General features: G+C 44.0%; 1 protein-coding gene across 1 annotated transcript in view; it reads right to left on the reverse strand.

Annotated features, from left to right (window-relative positions):
- Positions 1-14138, reverse strand: part of zbtb16a (zinc finger and BTB domain containing 16a) — a 110176-nt gene that overhangs the window by 50281 nt on the left and 45757 nt on the right. The window lies entirely within an intron of this gene.

Below are 14138 nucleotides of genomic sequence, written 5' to 3' on the forward strand. Positions count from 1 at the left end.
GCACAGACATCTGCCCAATGGCAGAGCCAGGCAAAGGCAGAGCCCTGTTAGCAGAGGCTGCTGTACGTGTGCTCTCTCCACAGGTCAATAACCTGTAAAGATTTAGCGTTTAGGGCCCATTATTTCCTGCTTTCAAGTCACACGTTGTCAAAGGCAGTCTTTGGTTTATTAAGACTGAGGTCAGAAGGCCTGGGGGCGGAGGGGGGGCAACAGGCGACACAATGACCTATGGGACAGTAACTAGGACACAGCAACACAGTAGGAGCCATTATTTATAAAGGTTTGATTTCTGGCTTCCGTAGTTATCACAAGCCTGCGACAGCGAGAGGCCAAAAACTTTTCCCACAAAAAAAAGCACATTTCTCAAAAAGGGAAAACCTTAAGCACAATGCTGAAAAAAATCTCCATGCCAGGAACGCCTGAGCTTCTCCAGATAGAGTTAGAGAGCCAAGTCAAACAACTGCAGCACACTGCGGAGCTGTGGATAATAGGAAATCCGAAAAAATGAAAACAACAGGAACTGCCTAAAACACACAGAGTTTAACAGCTCTCAGGTGCAGCGATTTACATAGCTGTTCAACATTTGATTCCAGATTATTTTTTTTCTGGCCCTACCCATCTCTATTAGGCACATCCATAAAAGTTAATCACCTGCAGACTTAAAAGAAAATCATCAGATATGCAGGTTTACAAAGTAAATGAGTTTATTGAAATATTTCCTTTCCAATTTAAGCTTACTGGCAAAGAATGCCAAATGACACCTTGTAACCCTCTAAGCTCTCGATTTCCATTAAGTCATTTGCTTTTTTGTACAAGAACCTTCCACAGTTTAAAAAAAAAAAAAAAAAAAAAAGTAAAGAGGAAGAGAAAGACAGTCCCTGTGAGAGAGGATGAGGTAGAGAGAGAGACAGAAAAAGGAGTCACTTCCATAAAATGTCCTTTCTTCACAAATGTGGACAGTGTGACACCTCCTCAGACTTCCTCACTAAACCGTTTTTACAATGTCCTGACAGACATTCCAACCTTACGGCCTTCCTCTCCCAGACGTGCAGTCGTTATGTGGACGGCCTATAATATTCAACTCAAACGGATAAGCGTTGGCTGACATCTCACAGATATGCACCAGCTACAGACCAGCAAAAGCAAACCTCAGCTGGACTTTAATTTAGTGATGCCATTATCACATATATGTAAATGAGTAATTGACTAATTACTCTGACAATTAAGTAATTTGAAAAGCAATAAACAAGATATAAAGTTGTATAAAATACATTTACTGATCACAGAGCTCTTTTGAAGTTTTGCAGTTCTGTCTCAGTACAGTTCAAGTTTAACAAACTCAAAACATTAGTAAATGATCAGCAGCTGAAATATTTGGTCAGATGTCTATTTGTTTACTGTCTGTTCCTGTTATTCCTTTACTGTTGCAGATTAGGCCTGTTAGGACCATGTTGTGGTGTTTGAATTTATGATCTCCTGTCTTTAGACAAGCAGGCAGTTTGACAGTTGCACCACTCTAGAGATGTGAACCCATGTGCTTATCTGTGTCCAACCAAGAACAGAACGGTCAGTTTACTCAGAACTGTGTTTTATGTCGAGGGAGGCACAACAGTCTAACTGCTGCTCATCAGGTGTGAGATCATACGCTCAAATCCTAACAAGAGCTCTGCACGCCACTGTCTAAAATAAACATCTTGTTAAATTTTTAAGCAGTTTCAGCTGCAGCTCCTTTACTCACTTTTGAGCTGGCTCCACTCAACCATGTATTATTGACCAAACAGATTCAACTAAAACAGGTGAGTTAGGAGAACTGGTCACTGGTGACTAAACATTTTTGAGCTAAAAGAACAGGTTTGATGGCAGATTTCTTTCTGAAGCCCCCAGCTATCGCATACATTTGTTCGAATCCACCACCACCAGAAGCCGCAACAGCAACAGCATCAGCTGACCGGATTTAGAATAATGAAACCCTGATGAGATAAACAGGGTATTGAATGATTATTACATTTAAAACTGTGCTTCCTTAACAAGGGGTTTGGACATGGCTAAACAAACACATTGACCCACATACATACACATACAGTAGTGTTTTCAGACCAACACAGCACTGTATAAATGCAAATACCTGTGTTTACTGTAACAGAACCCAGTAGGAGAGTTTATAATACGTGTCAATTTCATCAAGGTGGTTGTGACTACCTTAATTATACTTTACTTCAGTTTGGACGGTACAGTGCTTTACACTGCAACAAACAAGCTTAATTGGTATGCATAAACATGCAACCCTGCTAGCCAAGGGTTCAGAGTGGGTTATGTAATACGGTGGCTTCACTTGTTTACCTGCGACTGCATTCCCGCTACTCTAGGACTGTAGGAGTGTTTTAGAGAGGGGACAGGAAAAAAAGGCATGACTGGTCAGTGGCTGTCTATTAAACATTAATTGTCCATTCTGCCAATGAGCCTTTTACAGCTAGTCGAACGGAAGCAGAATAGCGGTGTTTTCGGCGGGACTATGAACCATTCAGCCAGACCCAGATTAGTATTCTGATCCATATATGTGGCTGCAACAGTAATAACACAATATGCATGGCTGCTTTTCATGCTGCACCTCCCAGTGGAATGGGGAGCATAAAAGCAACCCTTGTGTGTCCTGGCTACTTCCAGATGGCTTTGGGACTGCTTTTATCTTTTTTTTTTTCTTCTTACCCCTGCTTTTGCTTTTTTTTCCCCTCTCTCTTTCTTTTCACATGAAAGCGCCGTCGGCAGATCTTTGCTCAGCGCTTCGTTCTCTCTTCATCCCAAATATAAAAGTTTCAAAGAGCGTTTCACGAGGGAACTCTACCGTAAATGGGATTCATAGCTTTTTAATCTGCGCTAAGAAATTGATCTAAAAGTTTCCCAAAGCCATCGTCCAAACTTACATAATGCAATAAAAAGCGGGCCTTCGAGAGCATTTACTTTTATTGCCATTACATGGAAAGTAAATCATGTTTCCTCCAATTTGGCCCAGCGTGTGCGTGTGCGCGCAAGCGTGCGTGTGTGTACGGACGTATGTGACACTGCTGAGCGTCTAGTAGAAACTGACCCACAAACACGGAGAGCAATAACAGGATTTCCTGGGTGTCTCCGACAGTTTGGCTTATCCTGCCAGTGGTGTGCGTGTGCGTGTGTGTGTGTGTGTGTGCGCGCGCACGCGTGTGTGCAGCCATCAGACATGAAATCCATAATTAAAACCACCACTGCTCTGGCGCGCAGCTCAGAAGACGGGGAAGCAAATCTAGATGCATGTTGTACACGTCTAAACGCGGAGGGCTAGAAAGACGTGTGGGTCTGGAATAAAGGCGGCCCCTGCGGAGGAGAGGGAGGCAGACGGAAACAGATGTGTGTGAATGGGATAAGCGGGATGGAGGCATTTATCACACTACGGCACACACAAATACACACGCTTGGTCTTCAGAAGCCTGTGCCCAGATAAAGGGCAGGTGAGCTGTTCGACGGGTGGCGGTGCTGAAGCGTTGCGACGCTATTGTGCACGTGCACGCATGTGGACGTATTTCAGTCTCGGGAAAGGCCCTCTTAACATGCAGCACAGTGCGTGAAGCAGCAGCGGCGGTGGCTTCAACGGCAGCAGCAGGGGCGGCACCAGAGGTGTGCCTGCCTGCTCACTCAAACTCAATTGAACCGGCACAGTGGGTGCCAACAAATTCCTGCACTTATTTAAGCTCCAGCTACAGATGACCCTCTTAATCCTAACCTAATAATCACACTAATGCTGGAGATGCTGTTAAATCATTACATCCACAACACTGCAGCGTTATTTGTGCGTGTGTGGGGGGCGCAGGAGGTGTAATCACAGGATGTCGACAATTGCTCCTTTTATTCTGAAATTATGTCTGATTTGGAGTCTGATGCATTGTGTAGTATTGTGTGGACTTGACTGCCCCACAGTCCAATCAGAACCAGGTTTACTTCTTCTTTGCCTGATCACAGCTGTGTGTGTTTATACACGTTTCATTATGGGCTGCTTTGGTTCCTGAATGGAGCTCCGAGCTGAAACCAAACAGATCTGATTAGACAAGGCTGTTCGCAGTTCGGATCAGCTAGCGATCGGATCTCAGCACGAATCTTGTCCGACCGCCCGTGTAAATAAACCCTTACAGTACTGGAGCAGGTGTTTCATTAACGATAACCGACACACATTTCTGTGACAGGCTCCAGTGCCTTTTCCACAAGACACAAACATCACACTGGCGCACACAAAGCTCTTTGTATCGCCGCTCTCGCGTGCACTCTCGCATCAGGCTTAAATGGATGAATCGGTACGGAGTACGAATGCGATCTGAAAGGGAGGTGAAAAGTGATATGATAAATCCACGCAACGCTGCCGTCTATTCAGCGCCCCATCGCGCCTGGCAGAGAGGGTCCGGCCTACGCCGATGAAAGGAGCGGGGCCTGACAAAAAAACAAATCCATACTGGCCACAGGCTCCTCTCCAATCTATTTTCTGCTCAGCTGGTTTTAAATGAAGTTATTATGACTCATTAAAATGCCCGCAAGCTTGTGGAAGTCGGCCAATTACAATTTAAATTTAGCCTCCCCTCATACCCCCCCCCTTCCATTTCCCCCCCTTAAAATCCTCCCCCCTTCCACACACCCCCCCCCTTTCTCCCTCTGCCTGCACCAACAACACACCACACGGCTGCGCTTCAACCACTGGCTTACAGCTGCCATCAAAGCCTTGATCTTTGAACACAAACGCAACCCAATAAACAAACAAATCATCATTTTTTCCAGCCAGCCTGCCAGAGGAAGAAACAGCAGAAATCTGGCAGGGCTGCGGAGCTCGCTCACCACAATGCCTTCATTAACGTGGCTCCGAGCCACCCCAAAAACGAGCATTAACAGAGAGAGGCCAGTCTAATGAAGGACAGCCCTTTTTTTAGTTTTTAAAAAGAGCAAACCCTGATTAATTTGCATGCTCTGTCGTGTGCATGAGTCACAAAACATAACATTCACCGGTGGACTCGTTCCACTGACCTGTTCCACCCCTGAACTCTTAAAGATGAAGGGGCTACAATTAGCTCTTTGAGCGATACCATAGAAGAACCACAATTGGTTCCATGAAGAACCATGTTTGTAAGGGAGATGAGGGAGATAAGAGTGTGAAGAATCTTTAAATGGTCTAAAAAACCTTCACTCGATGTTCTCTACCAATTCAAAGATTATATGTAAAGAATTTGTAATAGCATACACTTATGTTACAGCCGTTTTTTGTTCAAATCAGATTTAGCCATCTTGACGGATCACATTTATAAATGTAAGTAACCTGTGTGCATCTTCTTCGTCCTTCCACTGTTGTCACAGCTGTTCCCCTCTCCTCCACTGCTTTTTTGCCACACTGCCGGTGCTGGCTGATGACGACAGCACTAAGCGCAAGCGTATGTGCAAATCGATGTGTGAAATCCGGTCACATTCATGCAGCATACCCATGAATCAGATAGCTGTCCGATCTAGGACCAGGTGTAAAGTGACTCAAATCAGATTTGAAGACAGGATTTGCGAAATTTGTGAAAAGACAAATCCTGGTAATGTGAACAGAGTCATGCAGCTGTGAGAGTGTGAAAAAACTTTAAAAGGTCTACAGTACCTTCACTCGATGTCTAGGTTCTCTACCAGTTCAAAGGTTGTTCAAACATGGCTCTTCATGAAACCAAAAGCGGTTCGTTTACGGCATTGTTCAAAAGAACCATTTAAATCTCCTTTATGTTCATCTGCTCAGCAACACCAGGTCATCGACCAGAAAATAGATGCTACTGCGCAATAAAGATTTACCGTGATGTTGACTGATATAAAACCAAGATACGCTTTAAAAGGGACTGTCATGGTGGGGCCTCGTCCAGCGTCTGGCACCCTCCTAAAACAATAAAGGGACGCTTCAGAGGATAAGGACGGGTGTGCTGCTGCAGCTGGACCTGGACCTAATGTCAATAGCCTTTCTTTCTTTTCCTTAAATGACCAAAAGGTGTCACGCCAAAATGCCCTGTGATCATACAATACATTCAGGCTGCTCTTTATATACCACCCCCACCCCTCCCAACCACCACCACCACCACCACCAATGTCCAGCATTGAGATCAAGGGCATGATTTCAATTCTTCACCCTTTCCGACGGCAAGGAGCAGCACAGAGGTAACAAATGTCTTCCCTCTTCTAGTTGTGCCTGTGTGTCTTTTGCTTTATTTTTCAGACTGAGTGGTGTGTGTGTGTGTGTACACGTGTGTGTGTGTGTGTGTGTGTGTGTTCTGCTGTATCGCTCTCATTTCCAGCAGAACAAATTAATCTGTGCCCTTCCAGCAACGTTCCCCTTTTGACAAAGGCTGCTCAGAGGAGAAAAATGATGAAGCAAATCCAAAATTCAATTGCCTGTGTTCTGTTTTAGAAGGCACACGGTGTACTGTACAGACCATAAAACTCCCAAACAGCCTCCAGACGCTGCTGCAATCACCCTCCATCAAAACACTTTGTCTCGCATACAAAAATAAGACCCGGCATCGAGCTGAATACCAAATCAGCCCATTAGAGCACAGGGGCACTTGCTACTTAGCAACCAAAGGGATTTAAAGCCGCAATACCCAACAACAAAGGAATAAGATCAGGATCTTTTACAGGGTATTACGGGCTAGTTCCAGCTTATTCCATGTTTTAATCGAAAATGTTAGCTGTGCAATCACGGAAACGCAAACAATATTAAGATAAAAAAAAAGAAAAATAATAATAAACATCTTAAAAGGCTCTGAAAAAAGCATGCTTTTGTTCCGCTCTTTTTCTCTATGGGAGGCGCAGGTTGTAGTGTGATTTATTCAACATCTATTATGTGACAGGAATGACATTTTCTGCCTAAAAATATCTGGATAAAGGATTAAGCTGATAAGAACATTCAAAGTGATCATAATAATACACTGAATCACAATGCAAATCTCTCTATATGAGGTAATGCCTCATATCTACAGTCAACCAAATGAGCACGCTTTCAATACCAAAAGAGACGGTTCAGGTAAACTCACTCACTCATTCTCTCGGCTCAGGGCGGCAGTCTAGAGGCTTCATTAAAGGCAGATAAGAGCATGAAGCAATACACCCAAGAGTATGAGGGGTCTGCACAATGCTGGCAGTGGTTAGATCCGAACATTAGTACAGGGAACAGCACTCCCCCGTTTCTGACCCAAGTCCGAGACTGAGGCCGTGCAGCTTATGGCGCTGCCCGCTCCGAGACGTCACGGGAATAAACTCCTTTTCAGCTTTCTGATGAGGAGCAAACTCGCCGGACAATTACAGGGCCATTACCCGGACGCCTAATCATCTCTCCTGGACCTTATAATGGAGGAGATTTATGCCCCACATAATTCAAGTGTTGTTTTAAATGAGGGTTTAATGTACATCAACAGGTCAGGGGAAAGTATTATGGGTTTAAACCACCAGAGAGAAGTTAGGGCATGCGGCCAAACAGAAGCTCAGGCCATTTATCCATGCTGCCCGTCATCCCCCGCTAATGCTCTGTAGGGAGGGAGGGGAGAGAGTAGGAAAGAGAGAGTGAGATGGAGGGAGGGTGAAAGAGAGAGAGAGAGAGGGAGGGAGGGAGGGGGGCTTTATCAGCTGCTCCAAAGAATTTACATGAGAGCATGGAGCACCAGGGCATTTTCCTACTTTTTTTTCCCCTCATCCCCCCTCCTCTTTATTTAGAGCCCATTCTCTCAGCTCCCCTTCCACGCCCCCCCTTGTCCCACTTGCAGGCTCTCTATTTTGGAATATGTGGCTTGGAAAGCAGTCAAGTTTCATTAATTTCTGGTTTGGGTACAGTATGTTCCTGGACACACATCTGCGAGCGATCATAAACGCTCTGGAATGCTGGCAGAACATCCAGACCTGCCGGCAGCCGATGATGTCATCACTCTGAGGGAAGAGCTGGCGAGCGGCCAGACTGAGGGAGCCCAGCGCTCACTGGCTCTGACAGAGAGAGAGAGAGAGAGAGAGAGAGAGAGAGAGAGAGAGAGAGAGAGAGAGAGAGAGAGAGAGAGAGAAGAAAGAGAGAGAGCGTGAGAGACAGACAGAGAGAGAGAGAGAGAACAGAAAAAGAGAGACAGACAGAGAGAGAGAGCGAGAACAGAAAAAGAGAGAGAGAGAGAGAGAGCGCGCGCAAGAGGGTACACATGCCACAGATTTTTCAATGTCTTCATACTCTGGTCATTTATATTGATACATACACACACAGAGCAAGGGTCAGTCAAGCTAAGATTATGTCATGGTCAGACGAGCTGGGCCTTTTTTCTTCATTACACACACACACACACACACACACACACACACACACACACACACACACACACACACACACACACACACACACACACACACACCTCTGCAAGCACTGAGCACTAAAGATTGAGGACATGAACCAGGAAACTGACGTGGACAGAGCAGACAAATGCTCCTACACAACACAGATAATGACACGCCAACAATGGAGCTAAAGAACAGCCCACGGCCACAATGGCACGCTTATAATTGAGAAAAAAAGGCTAATACAGTGGCATCAAAAGCAGCACAGCCCGTCTGCTTAGTGAGCAACATGAGAGCAACAGTTACTGACTCACAACAGCACACAAACTCATCCCTGCTGCTATGGGTGGCGGAGCCCTAAACGGAGACAAACCGATCCAAATCTATCTCTACCAATCCAATACCAAAGCTCTGCTGAAGCATTTACGCTCCACATTAGGAAAGTACATGATTGTGCAGTAGAGGTTAATGCATCATATTGGAATGGTCCTACAACAGCGATCTTCAGAAGAAGGTATAATGGGCATATATTTACACTTCAATGCTTTTATTTCTTAAACTAATATGTGCTTATGACGCTTGTGTGAGTTTCGTCAGTCAAAATTCAGCTTTACACCTTAGAATTACTCTGCCGGTCTTCATGACTGTGCTTTTCACACTTTTACATAGTTGCTATTCAGGTGTTGCTTATAGGTAAAAATATGTGCTACACAGCACTGCTTTAACAAGGGTACTGCCAGTCCCGCTACCGGCCAGTTCTCTTAGCGACTCCAGCTCAGAAAGTCTATGCTAGCATTAACTGCTAATGCAGGACTAAAGTGGTTGCAGTAAACAGGGCTGTAGGTGCTGGTATCTGCTGTAACCTGGTATGAACAGGACCCTGCTGTCTGAGCCCTACCTCTAGTCTACTGAGCTAATGAAGTCAAGTGAGGTCCACCGACTGGGCCCTCTGGAGAATAGCACACAGACTTAATCAGCCTGGGCCAGGCACTCTGGCCTGCTAATGAGAGTGTTCACACAGCCCCACGAGAGCGCGTGTCTGTGTGTGTGTCTGGATGGTTCAATTCAGCCCCGTCTTGTCTGCGCACAGGTGGGTGAGGAAGCAATAGGGCCATTTTGCTTTGCTGCTCTCATGTCAGGTGATGGTTATGTCACCCCACTGTTGTTGACCTCCTGTTTTTCCTGGAGGCTTGTTGTGTGTGTGCTTTTTTTTTTGGCTTGTTTTTTTAGAAGGGAAGAGGCGAGACAACAGCCATGAACACTTCATAAAAAAGCTGAGGATAAAGACCTCCAGGAACAGGAAGAGAAAACAAAATAAAGAGGCTAAAATCATGGCAAGAGTTACATGTCTAGAAGCCTTTTGTCAAGCCTGTCCTCCTTGAGAAAAAGAAGAGGAGAAAAAAAAGATGAGGCAGATCTAAATATGTCTCTTGGCCAGGCCGACGAGACCCAAGTCTTCTAGTGCGCTCTTTGAAGTCACAAGGGGAGCTCACATAACACTAATAGCCCAGCAACGCTCCAAATGGCTGAGTCACTTTTTTTTTCTCTCTCTCTCCCTTTCACTTCAGCGCTGCGCTGTCTCTGTACCCAGCAGCTCATGCACCATGTTGACCTTAACCTGAGGAGAAAACACGAGCACACGCCATTCCATTATCGGGCCCTCGGCGTGGATGCCTCTCCTTGCCACCCTAGGCTTTCTGCTCGTGGTGCCAGGCACCACTGAACTGCAGCATTTCTGATATGGGTCAAGCATCAACCCCACCGACTAAAACACTAAAAGCTTACTTGAACTTTATATAACCTATAAATGAATGTGTCCCTCAGCGCTGCTTTTCATAGCACTTTTCAACCGATTTAGTTATGAAGAGATACCAGTGTGTTTATTCCTATAATAGTTTGTTACTGTCCCTACAGAGATCTGACTAGTTAACCTCTTAAACTTTAGGCTTATCTCTTAGTCATTAATCAGAAGACTTCAGTATTCAATACGTACTATGGAATAATTATGCAGCTTCACAGGTGGTTAGGGTTCCATTCAAACTCACAAATACATAAAAGAGCTTTAATTATGTAGACTGTGATATAACCTAGATTGTAAGTCAGTGTTTGATACAAAATAAGACAATAACTTTCCCATCTTTTATATTTTAGTCCCTATATTGTCTTGGTCACACAAAAAAACTACTTTACAGGAGAAGGAAAAAAACCTCCTTGAATTTTAATGGAAGTCAATGTAACTCCTTTTCAATTTTCTAAAGTATTTCTATTGGTCCATTCATCATGCAATTTTGGAAGCATGTAAAGGACAAATACCAGATTCAGATTATGTCAAAAAGTGAAAAACAGCAATTCTTTTTTTGTGCGACAGTGACAATACATAAAATACAATTTTAGTGACTAACTTTCTTAAATCAAGTGCTAGTTAGAACTTTAATTAAGTAAATATGTTAGTGTAAAGTGCCCCTAGATTTCAGTCAGAACAGGCAAAAATTGCCCCTTAAGTAGAACTAAAAGATTAGGTTAGTATCTACAAAAACAAAGAAGTACAAATCCATAGCAAGAATTAATTGTTGTTGTTTTTTTACAAATTCTTGCATTATTTCCCAGACAGCGACGACATACAGGATGCATCCAACAATAAAGCTCTTACGCCCACGTGAAAATAAAAGTCCGGTTTATAACCCCCCTTCCCCCCCTCCAACCCCCCCACTGCACGGTCTGTGCCAGACATCATCCGCCCTCCACCTTCAGAACACGGGGCACACGCAGGCTCCCGTACCACCACAACAACCACCGCTGTCAGACAATGATTAAATAAAAGATTAAAAAAAGAAAAAAAAAAAGACAAACACTGGAGAGAAAGGGGGAAAAAAAACTGGCACAAGACTCACTGTACATACTGTACCCTCGACTGTGGCAGGCGGCCCAGGCTGGCGCCCTGCCAAGTCTACAATAAAACAAACATAGAGACAGCGTGCACCAGCCGAGAGGATGGGGGTGGGGGTAGATGGGAGGAAGGGCTGTGGGACGGCTCTGAAATGGCACACCACAATACACACCGCATGCCTAATATCATTCCCCACCACCTTCTCGGCCTTTCTGCAGCCAGGAGAGAGCAGAGGGAGGAGGTGGTGGAGGGATAAGGCAGTGTCACCGTTGTGAGCGCTGATAAAAATCAAACTGCTCTCAAAACAGGAAGGATAAAAACAGAAAGTTTGAGATGGAGGAGAAAAGAAAAAAAAAAAGAAAAAAAAAATCAAAGAGCGTTGCTCAGTCTCTTGCTTCTCTGCCACTGTCTGCGTCTATAAAAGTGCTTCCACTGAAAAGCTTGAGCATTACACAAGAGTGAAGCTCTCCTGAGCCAAGCTGCTACAAACAAAAAATCAGGTTAGCGTTGTGTGTCAACTAGCAGACGAACGTCAAACCTCCCTCCCCACCCTCCTTTTCTTTCTTTCTTTTTTTTTTTTTGATGCACTAAAAATACGCTGCCTGCAACACTCAGTTATTACAACTGTTGAGGGGGGAAACTGTCTGTGGCTGTTCCCTCGGTGAACATCTTACGGAATTATGAGTAGTTTTCCCAGCTTCTCTCAAAACAAAGCTGTCATCATTGTCGTGATCATTATCATCACAACCGGTGTGATTACAGATTCGGTTCTTGGCACAGCGTTCAGAATGGAACTTCCAGGGAGGTGGGAAACGCGGAGATGCTCCGTAAACACTTCAGCCATGTGCTACTGTACTTTCAGCAGACATACAGTCCAGTCCTGTGGACCCACTGGCTACCACAAGTATTTTCTCCCTTAACTATGACCTCTATCAGGTCACAGGTCATATCAGTTGGGTGATTTAAACGTTCCGGTGATGCAGGGATTTTAAGTTAGTGGTTCTAAAGTTTATTTTTGGATGATATAGTGTCCTAGAAATAATAGCGATAAATTAGTCATAATAAGACTCTCTTATGCGACTGAAATGATTCAAATATACAATGCAAAATCGTTACCTTTAAAGAGCAATTAACTTTTAATAAACAATAGTTTGGAAGATTTTAGTGGCAATTCGTATTGGCTGTCCAAAGTTTAAAACATTAAAAAAAAAATTTAATAAACACATCTATTAGCCTTACGTAACATTTTCATTTTCATAAAAAACAAACAAACAAACAAAAAAAAACAATGGACAATATCGAGGTCAGCAAAAGTGATCGAGGTTATGTCCATAGTGTATGATAAGTTAGCATAGCATAATTATCATGACAGGCCTATTTTATACATTAATAAATAATAACAAAATGCTCCCCAGCGCTAGAATAATTATATTATTCGTTTTGGGAGTTTGCGCTCTTTAATAATCTGACATGTAAGAAACCAACAGTTTAACAATTCACAGTTATACTTTACTGCCAATCATATTAGTCTGTAAAACACTGTTTAACTAAGATTAGCTTAATTGTTTCACAAATTAAAATGAGATCTTCTGTTTTTAACATCTGTCCTTAAAATGTTCCTATTGGTCAAGCCCTTACTCCCGACACACCCAATTCAGAGAGCGCTGTGTTTGATAATGAACTAATCAGTAAATCTAGAGGCAGAGAAAAGCTAAGACTGCACAGTGATTCTCCAGGACTGGAGTCACTGATGTAGTCCCACGCTGAAGCCTCCTCATAGCCTGTCTCACTGAGACCGCCTGATTTGAGGGGTGTGGAGAGAAGAAGTCCCTCAGTGATTTGGAGAGAGTGAGAAGGAGAAAAAGAAAGGGGGAGAGTGGACCAGACTCCTGCCTCGAGCGCTCTAAAATGGTTCAAATGCGTTTCCGTCTGCACCTGAAATGGGCCGAAGGTGCTAAGGCCATCTCTCGGTAGACCACAGCACAAGCTGGGCTAAGGAATGAGCTTTTTTGAAGTGTTCTACCGGCCTGCATGCAGACCAAAAAATAGAATAATAAAAAAAAAATAAATGAATAAAAAAAAAATCAGAAATATATAAAAAATACCCAGCGCCTGAGCTTGGGATTATCCCCCACTCGTTTTATCCAAACTGCGCAATCCTACCTCCCATACGGCTTTCTGGATTACAAAGTCTTACCATAATGTCATGAAGTATACGTTTTGTGCTAGTAAGAGCGTGTTGACTGAGGGCCAGCATGGAACAGTAGATGAGAAAGTCAACACACTGTTCCCTTGTCTTTATTAGCGAGCGGCTCTCATAAATGTCACCGCAGAGCACATGCGCGGTGGGTAGCCATCACAAGTGCAATGGTGCTACAATATCTCCGCGGAGTCTGTTATTGAACATACATCTTGGGATTAGAGCGGCCTCTAAAATAAACATTAGATATTTTCTTACAGCAGCTTTTCTCATGCTGAGTTGTGCATGAATTGAATCGGGCGGCCCAGCATGAAATGCCATTCATCTCCCCACTCAACTTGGCCTCAAACACCCGTGCGAAAAAGTCAATCCTCTCTCACTCTATTGAGATATCGACATCAAAAATATTCCATTGTTATGGAGAAAGGTGACTTTTCCTTGTTCGGAATGGAAAGTCTGAGGGTTTTCCCCCCTCTTTTCTTGCAAATCTAATCTGATCTACATTCCTAATTACCGCTAGAGAATCAATTACTTCACTAAAGTGCCGCTTATTACCATGGGTCCAAGTCTGCCCTACGTGGAACAGGCTAGAAAATCTGATCAATGGAACAGAGTTACACCATTTCTTTAAGGTAGATCTAGCCGTGTTGCAGAGATGAGGGAAGTCCCGCAGAGTCTACACACTCCATATAAACCAGATTCACTTCGGACTCC

The sequence above is a fragment of the Salminus brasiliensis genome, chromosome 18 (genome assembly GCF_030463535.1).
Source record: "Salminus brasiliensis chromosome 18, fSalBra1.hap2, whole genome shotgun sequence".
NCBI classification, from domain to species: Eukaryota; Metazoa; Chordata; class Actinopteri; order Characiformes; family Bryconidae; genus Salminus; species Salminus brasiliensis.